The 19,974-nt window shown below is 36.2% G+C and overlaps 1 long non-coding RNA gene across 19 annotated transcripts in view; it reads right to left on the bottom strand.

Annotated features, from left to right (window-relative positions):
* The window catches only part of LOC106634637 (uncharacterized), a 176,845-nt gene extending 157,483 nt beyond the window's left edge, over positions 1 to 19,362 (bottom strand). For 4 of the 19 annotated variants that reach the window (XR_008624965.2, XR_004670883.3, XR_004670882.3 and 1 more), the window contains exon 1: positions 19,188 to 19,273. This is a non-coding gene — a long non-coding RNA (uncharacterized LOC106634637). Of the gene's footprint in view, positions 1 to 1,318; positions 1,415 to 19,187 lie in introns of all 19 variants that reach the window. The other 15 variants (XR_010111716.1, XR_010111717.1, XR_010111715.1 and 12 more) reach the window with 12 other exon arrangements.
* Positions 19,363 to 19,974: the final 612 nt, after the last annotated feature.

Genomic DNA, 19,974 nt, shown 5'->3' with positions numbered 1-19,974 from the left:
ATCCAAATCTTCCTGTTGCCACTTTGAAAATAGCTCCCTCCACATTTCCTTTAGATTGGAGTTGCTGCTTTGAACATAATGTTCATATCTCTGGAAAGAACAGCATCTCTCGATGAATAAAAATATTCCTCTTCAAAAAAGAACTTGCTGTTCCATTATTATATAAAATGTTTCAGTGCTGGTGTGAAAAGAATGTATAGACTTGTGGGTAGTGTATAGACTAAAAAACAAAACAAATTGAGTGCTCCAGATAGTAGGAAGTGAACACTGCATATTCTTATTATGCTTCTCATTTATCTTAGAGCAAAATAAAATGAGAATTTTGGGGGGAAAATGGACTTTAAAAACCATACAATCTCATACCTAATATAAAGTACAATAATGTGTAATTGAAATTCTCTGGCAACCCTAGCTAAAAGTGAGTTGTATGTTTCTATTTTAAGTTTTTCAGAATGAATTTTTTTTTGCTTCTAGTTCTAAGTAGGGCTTTCTGTAAGACGTCTAAAGAGTAGAGTTGCATATGAGTAAAGTTTTACTGCTTACAAATTTTTTTTACAAAAGAATGATAAGTATCTGAGGTGATAATTTTGTTAATTTGCCCAATTAATCATTTCACCTTGTAAACATATATCAAAACATCACATTGAACCCCATAAATGTATGCAACTATTATTTGTACATTAAAAATAAAATCAAGAAAGAAAAATATATATTCCTTTTTCAGCTGCTATGAACAATAAACTAAGCCAGAAGCATGCAAAAGCGGGTGATGTCTGATCATTGATTTAATACGACAGCTCTATTATGTGGATTTACTTAACTAGTTTCACAATGGATAAGTCTTAATTTCCACACAATGACATGTTATTAAATATAATAACAAGCTCTGTTAACAAGCGTCTCCCCTTTCTTCTGTTTCTACTATACTCCTAAATGGGAAAAAATATTCAAAAATGTGATCTTGAAATAGAAGCTTTCTAGATTATATGTCTAAGAGTCATTACCACTGCCCAAGCATGGGGCATCTCAGTGAACAAGGCAGGTCAAGGCCATTTCTATTTTTTTCAGGCTTGCAGTTGCAGAATTTTAAAAATGCCAAAATATAGCTACAAACTAATATATGTTAAAGGTTTACACTTAACAAATTATTGTGCTCTAGAAAATTCAATCATGGTACATGTGACCTATCTTGGAGACAATTTCAAAAATATATTTTTGAAGCCCAACATTATGAAACACCCTAGGCTCTCAACTTCCAGTCTCTTAGAAGCTGAGCTAATCATACATTCACTTCATTAAATACACAGAGTTTTGATACCTCTATAATCTTCACCTCCTGTAAACTATTTGTTGTAGTTCTCTGGTCACGTTTGTATGTAAACGCGTGCCATGGTAAAGTACCAAACACTGACACCTACAGCAATAAAAAACAATTGAAAAAATGTGTCAGAATATCATGCTGCACAACTTTTGATAGGGAAAATAGTTTTCTATGTTAAGGGTAGCATTTTAATTCCACAGAGACCATGAGAAAGTATGTGCAAATAAATTAGAGTTTAAAAATCCACAAAAATATTGATATCTCATCAGTTTATTCATTTACAAAGAAAATTTCTCTTATTTCAGAAGAAATAATCATCACTCAGTTCCCTGATTTTTAGCCATCTCTGTCCATCGATAAATATAGATATATTTCCACTCATTCTTATCATCTCTCTCCAGTCTCACAAGAAGGTTTATCTTATATCAAGTCTCAACATAATCCTTTAACCTGTGCTTTAAATAGTACTCTCTTCTTCCTGAGAGACCTCACAACATCCTCTTCTGGTACCTTCGACAGCTCCCTTACTGCTTTCTTTCCCTTCATATATAAATAAACATAAATCTCTCTCTCATTATTAAAAAAAAAAAATTTAATTTCAGGGTCTCCCAGCCATCATCTAATTGTCCTGATTTCCCCTTAACTAAATTCTTTACAGGTAATCTACACTTTCTCCTTCCCTTTCTGCTCTCATCCTACAGCTATAAAATTTCTATCCCTGTCTTTCCAGGGAAATTTTTCTCACAAGGTTAAGCAGTTACTCCATTATTTCTAATAAAATGAACACGTCAGCCTTGATTTTACTTTAAATCTATTAAATATGTAGATGTCTGGACCAAGTTTTCTTGAAATTGTCTTCTGTAGGGCTTCCATAATGTAATTCTTGCCTGTTTTTCCTTCAATATCTGTGGTAATTTTTCAACCTCCTTCATAGATTCAATTTCTTTCGGTTACACCTGAAGTGATAGTATTTCTCAGAGTTCCATCTTTGTTCTTCTTTTGATTTCATTGTATTCTGTTTCCTTGGGTGGCACCATCCACTCTTATAATTTCAAATAAACTCTACTGATAAAGCACAGATCTATGTTTCCAACCTCGATGGCTAAATGCCCTTTATGCTTTTCTGTCTACTTATTTCAGGGCCACAAAATCACTCAATGCTTTACCACCAAATCTCCTCCCTTTTCAATGAGTGGAACCACCGCCTTTCCTAACCCAGAACACAGAAATTATGCTCGATTCTTCCCATTCCCTTGTTTTTCACAAATCACTGAGGCCTGATGAGGCTACCCACGAAAGGTCTCTTTGTTCTACCAGATGCTCTTTACCTGCAATTCCTGATGCTTCCGAACCTTGCCACTTATATTAATAGCTTAGCTCTTCTCCCTGCCCCCAGATTGTTTGCCTTCAATATTTTCACCACAAAACTAACAGGATGATCCTTCTAAACTGCAGAGCCACTCAAGCTATTTCCCATTTCCTCCCATGCTTAAAACAGGTCATTGAATTCCCACAGTCTTCAAAATAAAATATCAACTTGGCCCTCCACAGTCTGTCACTGCCGATTTCTGCAGCTTCATCTTACCAAATTTGCCTTGTAGCCCACATTTTAGTCATACTGAAACGCATATACTGAATACTGACATTTCAATCATATTGAAATGAATGTTTTGAATGAATTTCTGGAAAAAATGCTCTTTAAACATTTGCACTTCTGCACATCCTCCTCATTTGACTCAGCTTGAACATCACCCAGGAAGCGGTGCCTGTTTTCTCTTAAGGGACTGAGAAAATTCTCTTTCTGTGTATTCTCATACAATCTCATTGAACTAATCTCAGCTACAAGATCATTTTATTATTTTATATAGTCAAATATGTGTTCCCTAGGCAGCTAGGTTCAGTGTTCCTTGAGGTTGTGCAGTATATTTTCTTCTTCCTACCCCCACTGTCTTTTGCAATGTCTGCCACATATTTGTACTCTATCAATGTTGAATGAATGAATTCAAGCACTACTTACTAGTAATCTTTGGCAGTTAGTAATGTGATAAAGCATGTACATTATCTAATTTAAACTTAAAAGTGTTTCACTTTGTATAGATGCATACAGAGATGTAGAAACAGAAAGCAAATCACGAATTTCTAAGTTGATCTTTTTATTGTAGACACTAACATCGTTGTCCGTAATTTTACATGTGTGCCCACACAAATACATAATGTTTCTCATTCTGTAGAAATACAAAATACTCCCTTAGGGAGCATCAGGCAAGCTAAATTATTTTAAATACTTCTGTGAATGAGAAAGACTGTTATTATAATTAGGCACATGTAACTAGAACATGCTAGACCAAAAAAGTCTTATGTAAGAAAAAGGTATTCTATTGATATTTTTGAGATTATAATTCTCTTTAAATACTATTCTTTTAAAAAGAAACAATATGTAGAGGGCTCATTAAAATATTATTTTATTTTTTTGAACTTTTAGGTTCAGGGGTACATGTGCAGGTTTGCTATATAGGTAAATTGCATGTCACAGGGGTTCAGTGTACAAATTACTTTGTCACTCAGGTAATAAGCATAGTACCTAATAGGTAGTTTTTTGATCCTCGCCCTCTTCCACCCTCCACACTCAAGTAGGCCCCAGTGTCTGTTGTTCCCTTCTTTGTGTCCATGTGTACTCAATGTGTAGCTTCCACTTATGAGTGGGAACGTGCAGTATGTGTTTTTCTGTTCCAGAATTAGTTTGCTAAGGATAATGGCCTCCAGCTCTATCCATTTTCCTGCAAAGGACATGATCTCATTTTTCATGGCTGCATAGTATTCCATGGTGTATATGTACTACATTTTCTTTATCCTGTTTACCATTGATGGGCATATAGGTTGATTCCATGTCTTTGCTATTGTGAATAGTGTGCCGCATTGGACAGACACATGCACATGTCTTTATGATAGAATGATTTACATTCCCTTGGGCATATATCCAGTAATGGGATTGCAGGGTCGAATGGTAATGTTTTAAGTTCTTTGAGAAATTGCCAAACTGCTTTCTACAATGGCTGAACTAGTTTATATTCCCACCAGCACCACATAAGTCTTCCCTTCTTTCACAACCTCTCCTGCATCTGTTATTGTTTTGACTTTTTAGTAACAGCCATTCTGACTGGTGTGAGATGGTATCTCATTGCGGTTTTGATTGGCATTTCCGTAACTATCAGTGACATTGACCTTTTTGTCACATGATTGTTGGCTGCTGGTATGTCTTCTTTTGAAAAGTGTCTGCTCATCTCCTTTGCCTACTTTTTAATGTGGTTGTTTGCTTTTTTTCTTGTAAATTTGTGTAAGTTCCTTATAGAGGCTGGATATTTGACCTTTGTTGGGTACATAGTTTGCAAAAATTTTATCTCATTCTGTAGGTTGTCTGTTTACTCTGTTCATAGTTTCTTTTGTTGGGCAGAAGCTCTTTAGTATAATTAGGTCCGACTTGTCAATTTTCGGTTTTGTTGCAATTGCTTTTGGCATCTTTGTCACGACGTCTTTGCCGGGTCTCACGTCCAGAATGATATTCCCTAGGTTATCTTCCAGGGATTTTATGGTAAACCATTATTTTAAGTAATCAAATGCATCTTTGAGACTTCAAAGATTATTAAAAATGATATAGCTCAACCTCTTCATATATTACAGGAAAGGAAATTGAGACTCAGAGGGGAAAAAAACAGCTTGCATAAAATTGTACAGCTTGTAAATGGAAAAGTCAAAAGATGTTGGAACATTAAAAATTAAGTATGGCTCATTCCTTTATTGTAAATGATAGGTTTAATTTAAAATATTGTGGCCTCTATGTTTTTTCTCTGCAGTTTTAAAGCCTCACATTTTTAAAACCAAAATGAAAAGAGTAGTGATTCCATGTAGTACACACTCATGATTGACTATTTTATTTGAGTGTAATGGGTGCTGCAGGGGCAGTTTACATGTCATCTGCTTTCAGCATTAAGCTCCTGACAAGCAGAATCCCAGGAAATACAACTTATGTACCATTAATCCATCAGGGTCTCTTAATAAAGTACAAACCTAAAGGTAGGTAAGGCCAACCAGCACTTAATCACTCTGAGGAGAACTAAACCACAAAAAGTAATGTCTGGAAAAACAAAGCTTTTTTCCAATTCTACCACTCTCGGGCTCTTTACTCCTTGCAATATAGAGATACTACATCTGACACACAGAATCTGGGTCAAGAAATGATTTTTTAAGTGACAGAATTGTCTGTAGTAAGATCATTTCCACTCCTACTGTATTATAGTTCTTTTCACTGGTGCTAATTCAATACATACAATGCAAATTAACTTTAGATCTCACTTTTGATTTTTTTAAATGAGGTATTATATAATGAACAATAATTAAGGCATTTTAGATAAATTTTACTGCCTCGGGTCACTAAGTACTCTTTCTTGTTTCCCTGAAATGTTTTATATTCTAGAAAATATTTGATGTTCATGTTTAAATATGATCTTATAATCTACGTATTCTTACTCATAATGATAATGAAAACAACTTCTACAACTTAAATAATGTGGTACATAGTTCACAAAGTGCTTTCATATAGATTTCACACAATCTCCACAATCCTATAGTACTTTCATTTTTTTATTTCACAGAGTTGTAGTAAGCTCAGGGATATTACATTAATTTGGAAGTTCACAATATTATTATCTGGTAGATCCTGAAGTTGATCTCATATTTTTGGACACCAAGTTTAGTGTTCTTTCCACTATTTAATTCTGTGATGTTGGTGAGGACATAATATTAGAAACGGAGTAATGCAGTTTTTTTTTCCCCAACAAAGTTATTCAAAGTATATCAATTTTTGCTTCTAAGTGAATTTTCTTTCTTAAAATACGTTTCTATTCTAAGAAAAAAAGTTTCCAAATTTTGGAGTCACTAAAAAATAAAAACCAGTATTAAATAAAGGATAAATAAACTGAAAAGAAAGAAGAGAGAAGAAAGGAAGGAAGGAAGGAACAAAGGAGGGAATGAAAAGGAAAGAAGGAGAGAGGGAGGGAGGGAAGGAAGAAAGGAAGGAAGGAGGGGAGGGGAGGGAAGAGAAGGGAAAGGAAGGGAAGGGAATAAAGAGGAAAGATGGTGGAAGGAAAAGGAAACAAAGGAAAGAAAAAGAAGAGAGGGGAAGGGAAACATCAGGCATTTCATTACCAAGAACGATTGCGCATTAGATATTTAAACAGTCCACCTTTCAAACTCTCTACCTCTTCTTAGCAAACCCTATGAAAATGCATTTGTGTATAAATATGTATGGTTTTCTGGGTCGAAGAATATAAAGCTTTCATCCATAATAGTCCATGGTACTATTATCAAAGGAGAACACTATCTGAAATAAGGAATTATTTGTGTGGGAGATGTAGAAAATGATAGAGCAAAATCTTCTAGGAGTAAAGAAGAAGCAACTGATTAAAACTAACTGAATCTGGAGGAGGGGGTTATGAAACTCATGGCATTCGAACTGGGTCTTGAAAGATAGATTGAATTTCAATAGGAAGGGGGGAAAATAGGGCATTTCATGCTAACAGAAAGGCAGGAGCAAAAACACAAAATAAAAATGAATATTTTGGAAAGCAGATGTTTCAACATCTGTTGAATGGTTCAGGTGAGTGGGAGTGCTTAACAAGCGGCACTGATCAGAAAGCAAGTCAATTTTTGACCCCATTCCTGGCTTCCCAGTTTGTAGGATAGGCCATAGTTCTATTCCATTACAGAAGGACTGCAATAACTGCTTGCTAAATTAATCTATGCACACTTCCTGCCTCACTGTAATAAACTATTTGGTAATTTCTTCCACTAAAGAAATCAAATTATTTTCTTGTAAGTATATAGGAAGAGCATTCCTCAAAGAATATTATGCAAAAAAGGATAATGCTTGCCTTTTTGTTACTGTAGATTCTAAATATAAGCCTTTTTAACAAGCTGAGTTAACATCCCAATCTAGCCTATTCTTGTTTCTCTTTGCATGTGTTTTACTTATTCATCCACCTGAAATATTTCCAATTTGTAAAATTCAAGAAAACTGGGTTAATAAAACATGTGTGTCAAGAGTATATTTATCTCTAAATTTATTTTTTCACTACTATCTCAGTCCAGCACTAAAATCTGTAAAGAAGGAATTGACTATTATGTGGAAGTAACTTTAGAAACAAGGTTCATTGATTACATGAGCTCTAAATTCCCTCTCTAAAAATTCTGCTATATATGTTCTCAAATTATTTTCTCTTTAGAGGAAAATAACTTGTTACATACTTTGGTTCTTTATAAATTGATTTAATATGTTTGCTAGATTATTAGATGGTTTGTAGTTGCAACTTACATGGAAATTAAGTTCTAAAATCAGCACAGAAGGTGAAAATTCCATATTATGAATTACCAAATGCTAATTTAAAATATTTGCTACCAAAGTTACAGAGAAACAAATGGAAAGTCATGAATTATAGAATAAAAATGCATTGAGTTGAAAATTAGTAATTCAAAGTGCCACTTGATGAAACTTTATTACATATTTAATTGCAGGAACCTGCACCGATGATAGTATATAAATAGAGAGAAAGTAAACTAACAAATTATACTCTTTGTGTCAAAAATTATTGAGATTGTGCTGATTCATTATCCAGTTTTTCTTACCTCTAAACTCATTCTATACTCTGTGATGTTGGGGCTCAAAACATGGCAAACAACAATTCCCAGTTTGGGAACTGAATTTCTGCCAGTAGGCAGCATAATAGAGTAATAGTGGGAGATGGGAGGAGAGGGACAAGGAGTTCTTTCCTGCCTTACTCCTTTCCCCTGCAGCTGCGCTGGCAGTGACACCTGGTCAAGCCTGCAACTTCTTTCTGCAGTCACTAAACCAGCCACATAGGTCTTTGTCCCAGGCTCTTCCTGTACCTATGATTCTAGGTCACCAGTATTCCCTTTCTGCTCTTTCAGCTCATCAATATCTGTGTAATGGTATCCCAAAGCAAATCTACTCTACTTTAAATAACTAATATGGTTTCCATTTTCCCATTAGGACTCTGACTTACACTATATTTCCAAATGAATACTAGTCTGATGCTCTAACATCTTCTATAATAACCACAAAATAAGGATGAAGAGAAGATTCAGAAAAAGCCAAAGATGGTGTCCCACCCTTTGGAACCAAAAAAAATAGTACAGACACAAATATGTACCGAATCCAGTGAAGAAAAATGTATTCTCTGAAGTTATCCAAGGCAAAACAGAATTCTCTAGACATCAATCACTCAGAAAAGAGGAACTGAAAGAAGAGCAATTTTATAAGAGAACTTTCCACTAAAAAACTAGGCCAAAAAAGCAGGGGTGGGGTTGGCAAGGAGGTGAAGAACAATTTTATCTTCTTCACTTTGAGAGCTTCGACATGATTTTATGCTTTTCAGCTTCAAAAATTGCCTTGTTCATAAAAGTTTCATGGGTAATTTAGGTATTTTCTGCAAAAAATACAGAATATATTATGAGTTTGAGTTCAGAAGTTTTCTCCATTAGCAACCAATTTCTGATTCCTCTCAAAAAGGCAACTCAGATATTTTGGTCCCTTTCAGCTACTCACATTCTCATTCAAGCGAATAACTAAATGAAAATAGAGCACCATCATTTTAATGTACCTCGGGGATAAAGACCATGTTATTTCAAAAGTTAAATATTTTAGTTCCAGAAACCATCATGGCACTTGCATTTCTTTTAGAATAAAGGAAATAAATATCTCTACTTGGCCACCCATTAAGGTATACTTGGGCCACAATTTTATGGCAACTCCCAGCATAAGCCATTGACAAGTGAATTGTAACACAGTTGTCCTCAAGATGCCAATAATCACAGTCACACTGAAACCTCGCTGAGTACTGCTGACACAAGTAACACATAACCAATTAAAAGTAGCCAAGGACCAACAGGATCTGGGAAATAGGGAGACATGTATATCCTACAGATGTTAGAAACAAGCTGAGCTTTCCGACTCATCTGTAAGTGTGCAGACAGACCAATTAGTTCATTATATTGATATATTTAGAGGCAGATTATCCCAGGAAAACAGTTTGGCTCCTGCTCATTCTGGTTTTTGTTTTCAAATACAATAATGTCACTTCATATTTTTAGAAGAAGGTACAAATCTTTTTCACATCTCTTATCTAACTTGATCCACACAGAAGCAATACTCTGAGCTGACAAGCAAATACATGCATACATGCTCACAGAGGTGGAGCATCAGGCATGATCACACAGATGTGCAATAGGGAGTCAGTACTAAGCAGTCAGAATCATCAGAAAGCTGGGAAATGGGGTCGTCAATATTCTCAAACAAAAATGGTATACTCAGGACTTAAGTTCTAATTTTTCAAGGGAAAAATAAGTTTTACTACAGATGTCAGAGGATAAATAATTTCAGCCAGACCCAAGCAAGATTTTTGTCTTATATTCACAAAGAAATAAAACCAAGTTACTAAGTTACATACACTCCTTTGGAGCTAAAGTCTTTCTCGCAAAGTAGAAAGTCCAAAGAATGAGAATTATGATTTGACATGACCTGAAACTATCATTGGATTACCCACATATAACAGATGTTGATGGCATTCTATAAGCTAAAAAGCAATATAAACTAAAGCAGAATTACAGGAGAAAAGACTCAACTATCTGCTGTGTAATATTAGGTAAAGTAATTTATCATACTGTAAATTTCTTCTTCAGCAAAATGAAAATAATATTTCCTCTCTGTATTATTTTAAAATTTTAAATAATCTTAACAGCCAGTGTTCCCCTGCTAAAAACTCAGCCCAGAAGTACCCCAATGAGAGAAGAGAATCAAACAACAATTCCACAAGAATGTTACTGCTAAAATAAAATTACACGGACACCTGCTTCACCTTCAGCGAAGTCTGGGCCATAAAAGTTTAAAAACCACAGAGGTTGCCAAAAGACTCCACACAGAGAGGACCATTCTGAAAGAAGACTGAGCACGGTTTATGCATTGAGGTAGAACTCAGGCCTCATCCATTTTGCATTACTCCTTTGGAGAGTGAATGTAAAAGATTTCAGGCCATAAATAATTTACCTAAACACCCACAGATCTCCTAAGTATTAGGGCTGTTCTTTTAAATAGGCCAAAACCTGTGAAAATTTGCCAGAGACAGCCAGCCATGCCCAGAAGCAAAAGCCAGCCAGCAATGGAATTGCAGCAGCATTCCAGGACTAATCTCATTCTTGGAAATGGGATTTTCTCATGCTCTTCCCACAGAGCCTGGAGGGCCTCAGAACCTCACCTTGGGTCTTCCTAATGGCTTCTAGAACAGACCTAATCTTGCTAGTGTCTAGCTTCAGAAATCTAGTTTTCCAGAACCTCATTCACACAATTCCAACTGTTTCTTCTGACCTCAGAGGGTTCAATTTAACTCTTTCTTCCTACCACAGTAGAAGGAAGGAACAGAGACATTATTCTCGGAGACAGGATCTCGAGAATTTATGGTTCCCCCAAAATGTCCAGTGGCTGTCAGAAGGAGCCTCCTTTTCTTTAAGAAAATTCCAGTGTTTTTAATTGTGAGCACTTGCCTTCACTCGAAGCCCCCAAACCCTAAGATGATTCCTGGCATTAAGAGGATTTAGGGGCCAGGCCAGGTGCAGTAGTTCACACGTATAATCCCAGCATTTTGGGATACCAAAGCCAGCAGATCACTTGAGGCCAGGAGTTCGAGACCAGCTTGGCCAACATGGTGAAACCCGTCCCTACTAAAAATACAAAAAAAAAAAAAAATAGCTGGTGTGGTGGCAGGTGTCTGTAATCCCAGCTACTCGGGAGGCTGAGGCAGGAGAATCACTTGAACTGGGAACCAGGAGGTGGAGGTTGCAGTGAGCTGAGATTGTGACACTGCACTCCAGCCAGGGTAAGAGAGCCAGACTCTGTCTAAAAAAAGAAAAAGACTTTGGGCTATAGAGTTAGGTATGGTATCCCCAATGTCCCCAAAATCTGTTCAGCTACTTAGCAGTACATCAGGCCATCTCTGAAATGCTCCAAAGTTACAAAATTCTCAATCATTTGTGAATTCTGATGGAGCCCAGAATTGTTTCTGAAGCTCACAGTAGGTGTAGGAACACCCAGTGATTAACCCTAGGTCCTTCTCTGAAGGCCAGGTTGTCCAGAAACCCCATGAGTTTCCTCCTTCATCACATAAGGGTGTGTGCACCCTGAAGGCAGAATCAGCACCTGAGCTACTTCCAGGTCAGTGACGGTGTCCAGGCTGCCCCCTAGAGCTGATTGGTTGTGCCCTGATTGCCCCCAGAAATCTTTTACCTTATCTTCTCATGGGAAAAAAATCCCAGGAAGACCATAGCCCTAACTGCCACTGGAAGCACTGGAATCCAAGATAGAGATCCCAAAGATTTCTTTAGCTTTTCTGGAGTAAGTAGGGGCTGTCACATGGCCTCAGCTTAGCACAAAAGCCAGCAGTCATTAGCCAGTATTCCTATTGAGTTTATACATGACTGTGAAGATCTAAAGGTTGGCACAAGGATTCACAGATCAACTCTGGGTGAGGTTAATGCTATCAAGAATTAGCCCTAAACCTGCAATTATAGATTGTAATCTGGCCATATTCAGAGACCCTCAATTCTGAGATCTCTAGAAACTTGTCCTAGTACTTCTCTAGGATAGGCAAAAAAGCCCTGTATATAGCAACTCTTAGGCTTGAGAAATTAATTATAGTGAAACAGAAGGCTTCTAGGTGAACTTGGCCAGCTTCTTGGGAAATGTTGACTTTATGTGAAAAAACACCGTATGTCTGAATATCTATCTCAGTATCAGGTACCTGATGTCAGAGGTTTTTACTACAAAAACAAACAATAACAACAAAATCTTACAGTTACCCAAAAACCCTATTATCCCCACAGTGAGACATCCAAAGAAGAAATGGCTCTGCAAGGCATACACAGAGGGCTGAATGTTTGTGTCCCTCAAAATTCATATGTTAAAATCCTAGTTCCAACATGATATATTTAGAGGAGGGGCCTTTAAGAATAATTAGGTCATGAGAGCGGAGCCCTCTTAAGTAGGATTAGTGCCCTTACAAAAGGGACCCTCTCACCCTCTTTCTGCCATGTGAGCCTACCATGAGAAGTCAACAGTCTACAAACGGGAGGAGGGCCCTCGCAAGAACTCAACAATGCTGGCACCTTGATCCTGGCCTTCTAGCCTCCAGAACTGTAAGAAATCAATTTCTGTTGTTATAAGCTACCCAGTCCACGGTTATAGCAGCACGAGCTGACTAAGATAACACAGACCATCCCTCACAGTACAAAGGGCCTTCATTGAGTAAGACCCAAATGTCTTCCAAGGACCTGGGAATCCTGAGCCATCTTGCAGTCAGTCTCACAAAGGTTATTGTTACCTTTGTGTCAGATTTGTTACTTCCTTAACAAAGGTCCGCAAGACCAACTACTTTTTCTTACCTTTACTCAAAAGTAAAGTATGTTTGCTATAACAATTCAAAAGGAAATATAGGTGTTTATAAAGTAAAACTAGGTTTCTCCCTTCTCCACTTTCTCTGGGGAAATCTGATATGTATTTGTTATATTCTTTTCTATGATATATATATTATATATAAAATATCACATATAACTAATATATAGGATATTATGTTTTTAACATAAATTATATCATAAACACACACACATATTGAAGTGTTTCCATGTTCGTTTCACTTTGTCTTTTTAAATCAATGCGTCAGTAGCCATTTTCCACCTTATCTTTCTCCACCATCGCTCTTAGTTAATAATTTTCCTTTTCATCAATAAGTTAGGTAATCATGAGGGAACTTTCACAACAACCCTCCTACCAACAAATATGTTCAGATTCTCTGCCTTCTCTCCTATTCCTATGGCTGCCAGGACACTGCCTTCTCCTGGTTTTCTTCCTTTACAATGGGTCGCTCATTCTCAGTCTTGATTCTGGTTCCACTTCATATTCCCAAGCTCTGAACTGTAGAGTGTCCCAGGATTCATCCTTAGACCTCTTATTTTCTCAAGAGACAATCAGTCTCTAGTGATCTGATCCAGTTCTGTGGGTTTCAATGCCATATCTACACTGATGCTTCCAAATCTCCATATGAAACCTCTTTCCTAAACTTCAGAGGAATGTGTCTATTTGTCCACATCAAATCTCCACTTGGAGGTCTAACAGTTCTCTCAAACTCACCACGTCTGATCTCCACTGCCCCCTCTCTCCAGTTGTTACTGTTGTTTTCATCATAGTAGCATTACAGTAAGTTTTACTATGTGGTAATGCAGGAATTCTTCCACTGTTATGTGTCAATATTTTCTTCAGGTTCTATTGAATAATGGTGCAAGTGCTCACACTGGGCTTACAAAGATATAATTTTGAGCAAGTCACCTTCCCCTCTCTAAGACTCATTTGGAAAATCAGGTCAATAGTTTTCAGTGCACTTTCCTTGGTGTTCCTGGAGATTACTCTTACTTTAATTCAAGCTCTATTACATTTCATCCAGATTCCCGGGTAGGTAGGGGTGTGTGTGTGTGTGTGTGTGTGTGTGTGTGTGTGTGTGTGTAAAGGTTTATGGTCATGTACTTTGCCATACAGGTAGATGTAGATGTCCCCACATCTCTCAAGTAATTTGTCTATAAAATAAGAGGGTTCAGCTGATTTTGCCCCTTATTGTCTTCCCTAGAGCAGTGACAAGGGTATCACTTAGGAGATTAATAGAAATGCAGAACCCAGGCCCTCCTCCCAGACCTACAGGTGATTTACTTGTCCATTCAACACTGAAGTAGGCAGTGTTCCCTTATACTCCTGCAGCTCTGGCATTATAGGAGAAACCAAAAATTAAGTTATCATAATTCTGGTTTTCTTATTTTTTTTCTAAACATTAGACTGAATTAAATTGGAAACATTCTCCAAGGTTTAAGAATTCCCTAAAGAATTTGAAAGAGGGTGAGGAAAAAAGCAGTAAAAAGGTATTCTTGCAATTGACCTGGCCTGTGATAAATACTGAGGTCTTTTTCTCTCCTCACTTGTATGTGACAAAGATTCTTTCCTTGGCCAAACTCTACTCAGGTTCCTATGAGCAATTTTCCAACAAGTCTTGACCTTTAGACTTCTGACATCATCTCTGCATGGTCCAATTTTAGCACAAATCTGGCTAAGTCAGTTAAGTGAAAGTCCTCCACCTTCGATATCTAATCAAATCCCTCACTTCCCATACTGGATGTCTTATCACACTGGCTTGCCTTCAGCAAGGGTCCTACTAAGTACATTTAGCCGGAATACCACCTCGATCCTTGATGTTTCCTCTTAGCAATTTTTCATCCAGCGACCCTCACTCTGCTCCTTGGCTATAAATTCCTACTTTTCCTTTTTACATTCGGTGTCAAGCTCAATCTCTCTTCCCAATGCAAGACCTAATCTCAGTGGTCCTTACACTTATCTTGATAGTCATCCTCCCACAAGGCTTTAACAAAGTCTTTCTTACTGTCTTTAATAAGCATTAGAATAATGTTTTCTTTAACACATAATTATATTTGTTTTTCACCTGTTTGGGGCTTGTTTTTTTTGTTCATTTGTTTTTTCTTTTTGCTTTTTTTTTCCTCTCATTTTTTTCTCTATTCCATTAATTCTGAAAATGTCCACTACCCTGCTCAAACATCTTTAGCTAAGTCTTGCTTTCCTACTTCAACCTGTTCAGGTACACGTTATCTATTCCATATAAGGTTTTCTTCTAAGACTTTATCTGAAAATAAGTTCTCTGGTTTTAAAAATATAAAACAAGAATTTTTTCATCTCTAACATTTTCATATTTTAGCATTAGTTATAAAATAAAAGATAAATTACATAAGAAAAAATATAAATAGCTGACAAGTATATTTAAAAGATTAATCTTTCTAGTAATCAAGAAAATGTGTCTTAAAACAAGACAGGATTTTTAAGCTATCAAGTTGACATGGATTATAGATAATACCCAGCGTTATGCCGCATACATGTGTTTCTCAGAGTTTGAGTATACAACGTTATTCACACTCTGAAAAAAGAAACATATATCACAAATATTTTTAAATGCAGTCTTTAATCATATTTTCATCATATTTCTAGGAGTTTATCATAAGAAAACATTTAAGAATGTACACAAATATTTAGCTAGAGGGATAGTTATCAAAGTGTTGTCTTTATTAGGGGAGTAAGAAAAAAACTGGAAAGCTATAAATATCAAATAAATGTAAATTAACTTCAGCTGTTTATGGTAAAATTGTAGTGGAACAACACTTAGAGGGAATGGTATTTACAATATATCAATTTTAAAGGATGTGTTTCAAAATAATATGAATCCCATTTTAGTAAAATAAATATGTACATGTGAGTGTCCATGTACATCTGCGTGTGTGTGTGTGTGTTGCTTGAGAAAAACATAAATGAGTTACCTTTTGCACTGGAATTACAAAGTTTCTAATTTAGATTCAGTATTTGTGGTTTTTAAGTAGGGAAAAAAATAAGAAAAAAAGTATTGTTAATTTCCAAAAGTACAGAGTCTTTCTCCCAAGACTGATGATGGAAGAGGACAAAGTCAAACCCTAAGAAAGAGTTTAGCTTTCCTTTTTCAATTTTCTGTTCTTCATTGTTTTTAGGTGAAAACTACTAATTAGCAAATACCTTTTGATAAGCAATGAGTGTCCTGGTGTGGCCAAAATGCAATTATTTAGGCAACGAATTAGTCACTGAACAAACATATAACTACTTTTGTCCCTTAAATAGAAATAACATATAGGGTGTTTATCTCTTTAGGTTTTCTCTGTACCTGACTTCTGTTCTCTTTGGCACTTAATAATACTTTTGCCAGTGGGTTCATGACAAAGGTATATATATTTATCCAAACCACTCAGTGTGTCCATTTCTAGCAGCTACAGTAAAAATTCAAGTGTTAAAGTAGATGACAACTATTGATTAATGGTTGAGGAAAAAGCAATATTTTTTTCAATTGTTTTTCTCTGTCAACAACTAAGAAAAACAAAATATTAGAGAAATCATTTAATTGCTGATTAAGCAATGTTAAAATAGACACTAATATTTTGCAAAGTGAGATGCAAATACATTACTTGTAATTTTAATTTCAAAACAAAATGAAATAAAGTTTAACAAATAATTTGCATGAATAATTTTATTTTCTATTTTTTAAAAAGTCATTTGAATAAATTATGAAAAAACAGATAAGCAAAAGAAAATATAAGTTAAAATCATCCATCATCCCACTGCCAAAGGACAACTATCCTTAACATTTGTATATTTACCGTTTAGTCTATTTTCTATACTAAAATAGATAGGTGTATATAACATATATAACTTGAATCATAGTAAGCCTATTGTTTCATAAGATTCATTCCATTAAAAAATAAGTCAATAAACTATTTTGTGGATTACTATCTTATAACAGAAATGTAATGGCAGCAGGATGATCCACATGACAAGCTGATAAAAATTTATTTTTTTTCCACTTTTTATTTTGAAATTTTAGACTCAGAATAGTTGTAGTAATAGCACAAAGAAATCCTAAAAGTCTTAAATTTCTGAATGTTAACATGTTACTGCATGTGTTCAGCATTCCCATGCATACTTTCTCTCTTTCCCTCTCATATGACTCCTTCTCTCCACAGACTATGTATACATGGGTACATAAATACATATATATATGTATAATACTTTCTAAAGAGAAAGCTGCAAACAGAATTACACTCTAAACGCTTGAGTGTAATTTTCTAAAATGAAGGATGTTCTTTTACATAAACATTACAATTAATAAAATTAGTAAAATTACTTGACATTGATGCAATACTTCTTGTGATACACAGATCAAAGTTACAGAATAAATTCAAATTTCTCCCATTTTTCCCATAATGCCTTTTATAGACCAGGAATGTTCTTTTTCTTATCCAGAGCACAAGCAAGGATAACACATTGCATTAGTAAATTGGGTCAGAGCCAAATCATGGTGGACATTAAGATGTAGGTCTATTAAGAAGTTTCTACTTAATCTTATAAGAATAGAAGACATTGGAAGTTTTAAGCTCAGATTATCAGATTTTGTTTTGTTTTGTTTTTTAAAGGCATTTCTGTTGGCATCACAGAAAATGATTTGGAAGAATACGACTGTTTAATACATTTCTGGAACAGTGAGACACAAGAGGACAAGGCACAGACTATACAGATGGAGAGGAGGGGAAAATAAGAGATGAATCAAAATGAAGTGTGCAAAGGCAAAACCTGTGCTCCTCCATTCCAAAGCAGGAATTAAATAGTTTAAGTTTGTGATGGCAGACCATTTCCTACCACTGCTATTCACTTATAAGGAAGAGGACAAGAAAATGTCCTGCCTTCAACTTATGTTTGCAAAGAATGTTTTAAGATTGAGTTTGTAATGCATTGTGTATTTCTCAGTGAAAAGGGATAGTCCAGTTTAACAACTGTCCATTTCACATTTAGCAATCTGTTTATACCATCACAGCCCCCTATTATACGCCAAACTACGAAAGGCCTTGAATGTCAGCCCCCAAAGGTCTTACTTTCTCTAATAGCCAGCCTAATGTTAGAGATCACTCTTACTTTTGCACTTAAATAAATGGATGGTGCTAAACTTCTGTCATTTAACAAGCTAAATTAAAGAATAATTAACAGCCTTAACAGTTAAAATAAAAATATGCACATGTTTTACAATCCTATAAAACCTAATGAAATATATTATTCAATTAAAAAGTTTCACCTGAGAACTTAGGTTCTTAGGTTTATCATACAATTCAATCTGCACATCTTCTGGGAATTGAGTTAAAAATGCAGATTTTGATTCCATGGGTCTGGGGTGGAGTCTAAGATTCGGCATTTTAACATGCTGCCAGGGTTTGTCCATGATGCTAGTTCCCAGACCACACTCTGAATAACAAGAATGTAGTAATCATTGATTGAGTCTCACTGGATAATAGATTTTTACTTGGAGAGGGAGGTGGCACAGCAGGCTGGAAAGAGTACAAGGGTGGGAGTCAAGGATAAATAGTTCAAGAACTATCTCTGCCATTAATAAACTGGGTGACATGAGGCAGATCCTATGATCATTTGGGGCCTCAGTTTCCTCGATGTATATATCTGCAATGGAATAGTGAATTGTTTTTCTAGGACATAAGGATATGTTTTTAGCAAACATTTAACAAAATTCAAACCTTAATGAGCAGACATGCTATGGCTGGTTTAGTTGCAGTAAATGTATTTATTTAAAAATGTTCAATGTTTTCCTGCTGAGAGTGCATCTGAAATAGTTACCATCTGATTATAAAGAAAATGGAAAACTAAATTTCAAGAGAAAATGACCTCTTCTCTTCATAAAGTTGAAGGCTAAATGAAAGAACAAACAAAGACTGTGGCCGAGGAACCATAAATCAGGAGATTAAAATATTCCTTCTATATACAGAAATAAATACCCTACTTTTCTTCCTTAGGCATGGCTTTTAGCAAAATACACTGTTTTTGAATTTGAAATGAAACAGTTTTTCATTTCATTTAAACATGTGGCTCTCAACTGATGGGAGACAAAAGACAATTAAGTATAGTCTATTGCTTGCAGAAGCATTCAGATTAGTAGGGGCAGTGTTCCCAAGAAATCAATGGGGTCTAATCAGAACACCCAAAATCCAAAAGTATACACCTTGTACAAAACATTATTTCTTCATAATCTGTAAGTCGTTGTATTAGTCTGTTTTCACACTGCTGATAAAGACATACCCGAGACTGGGCAGTTTACAAAAGAAACAGGTTTATTGGACTTACAGTTCCATGTGGCTAAGGAGGCCTCACAATCATGGAGGAAAGTGAAAGGTACATCTCACATGGCGACAGACGAGAAGAAAGCGTCTGCAGGGAAGCTCCCATTTTTAAAACCATCAGATCTCGTGAGACTTATTCACTACCACGAGAACAGCACGGGACCCGCCCGATGATTCAATCACCTCCCACCAGGTTCCTCCGGCAACATGTGGGAATTGTGGGAGTTACAATTCAAAATGCTATTTGAGTGGAGACACAGCCAAACCGTATCAGTAGTAAACTAGATAGAATGGATTTTTAAAAAGTGAAGAAAGAGAAAAAGAGAGGGAAGGAAGGAGAGAGAGCTGTATTATTTAACTTGGCAGAGACTTACAGTGAGCACATTCATTCACTTGTCACAATCTTTGGGATCAGCTGTGTTTTTGAAGCAGCCCAGTATCCAGGGGTCACCTTTTGCCAGCTGCCTGGGTCCTGTTGCTTTTGATCACTTTCTCTGGCAGATGTGATGTGATTCTATTTGCCAGCTCGCTCCTTTGACTTTGCTAACTCAGTGCACACTGCTCTCATCTCGCTAGCAGGGCTGCCTCTGGGTGAAAGCACTTACTCCTGCCAAAGGCGATCTCCCCTTGGAAGGGCAAGCCCCTGTCATCTCCTGACAGCCCAGACTCCCATGGCAGATGCAGCTCTCCCTCTGGTCCTGGTGTCAGATTCAAAGGCCTGACAAGCTTCCATCAGCAAAAGCTCTCTTTTAATTGCTATAGATCAAAAAGTGCTGAACATGTCCATCAAA

The sequence above is a fragment of the Pan paniscus genome, chromosome 2 (assembly GCF_029289425.2).
Source record: "Pan paniscus chromosome 2, NHGRI_mPanPan1-v2.0_pri, whole genome shotgun sequence".
Classification (NCBI taxonomy): Eukaryota; Metazoa; Chordata; class Mammalia; order Primates; family Hominidae; genus Pan; species Pan paniscus.
This window is presented reverse-complemented; position numbering and strand designations above follow the sequence as displayed.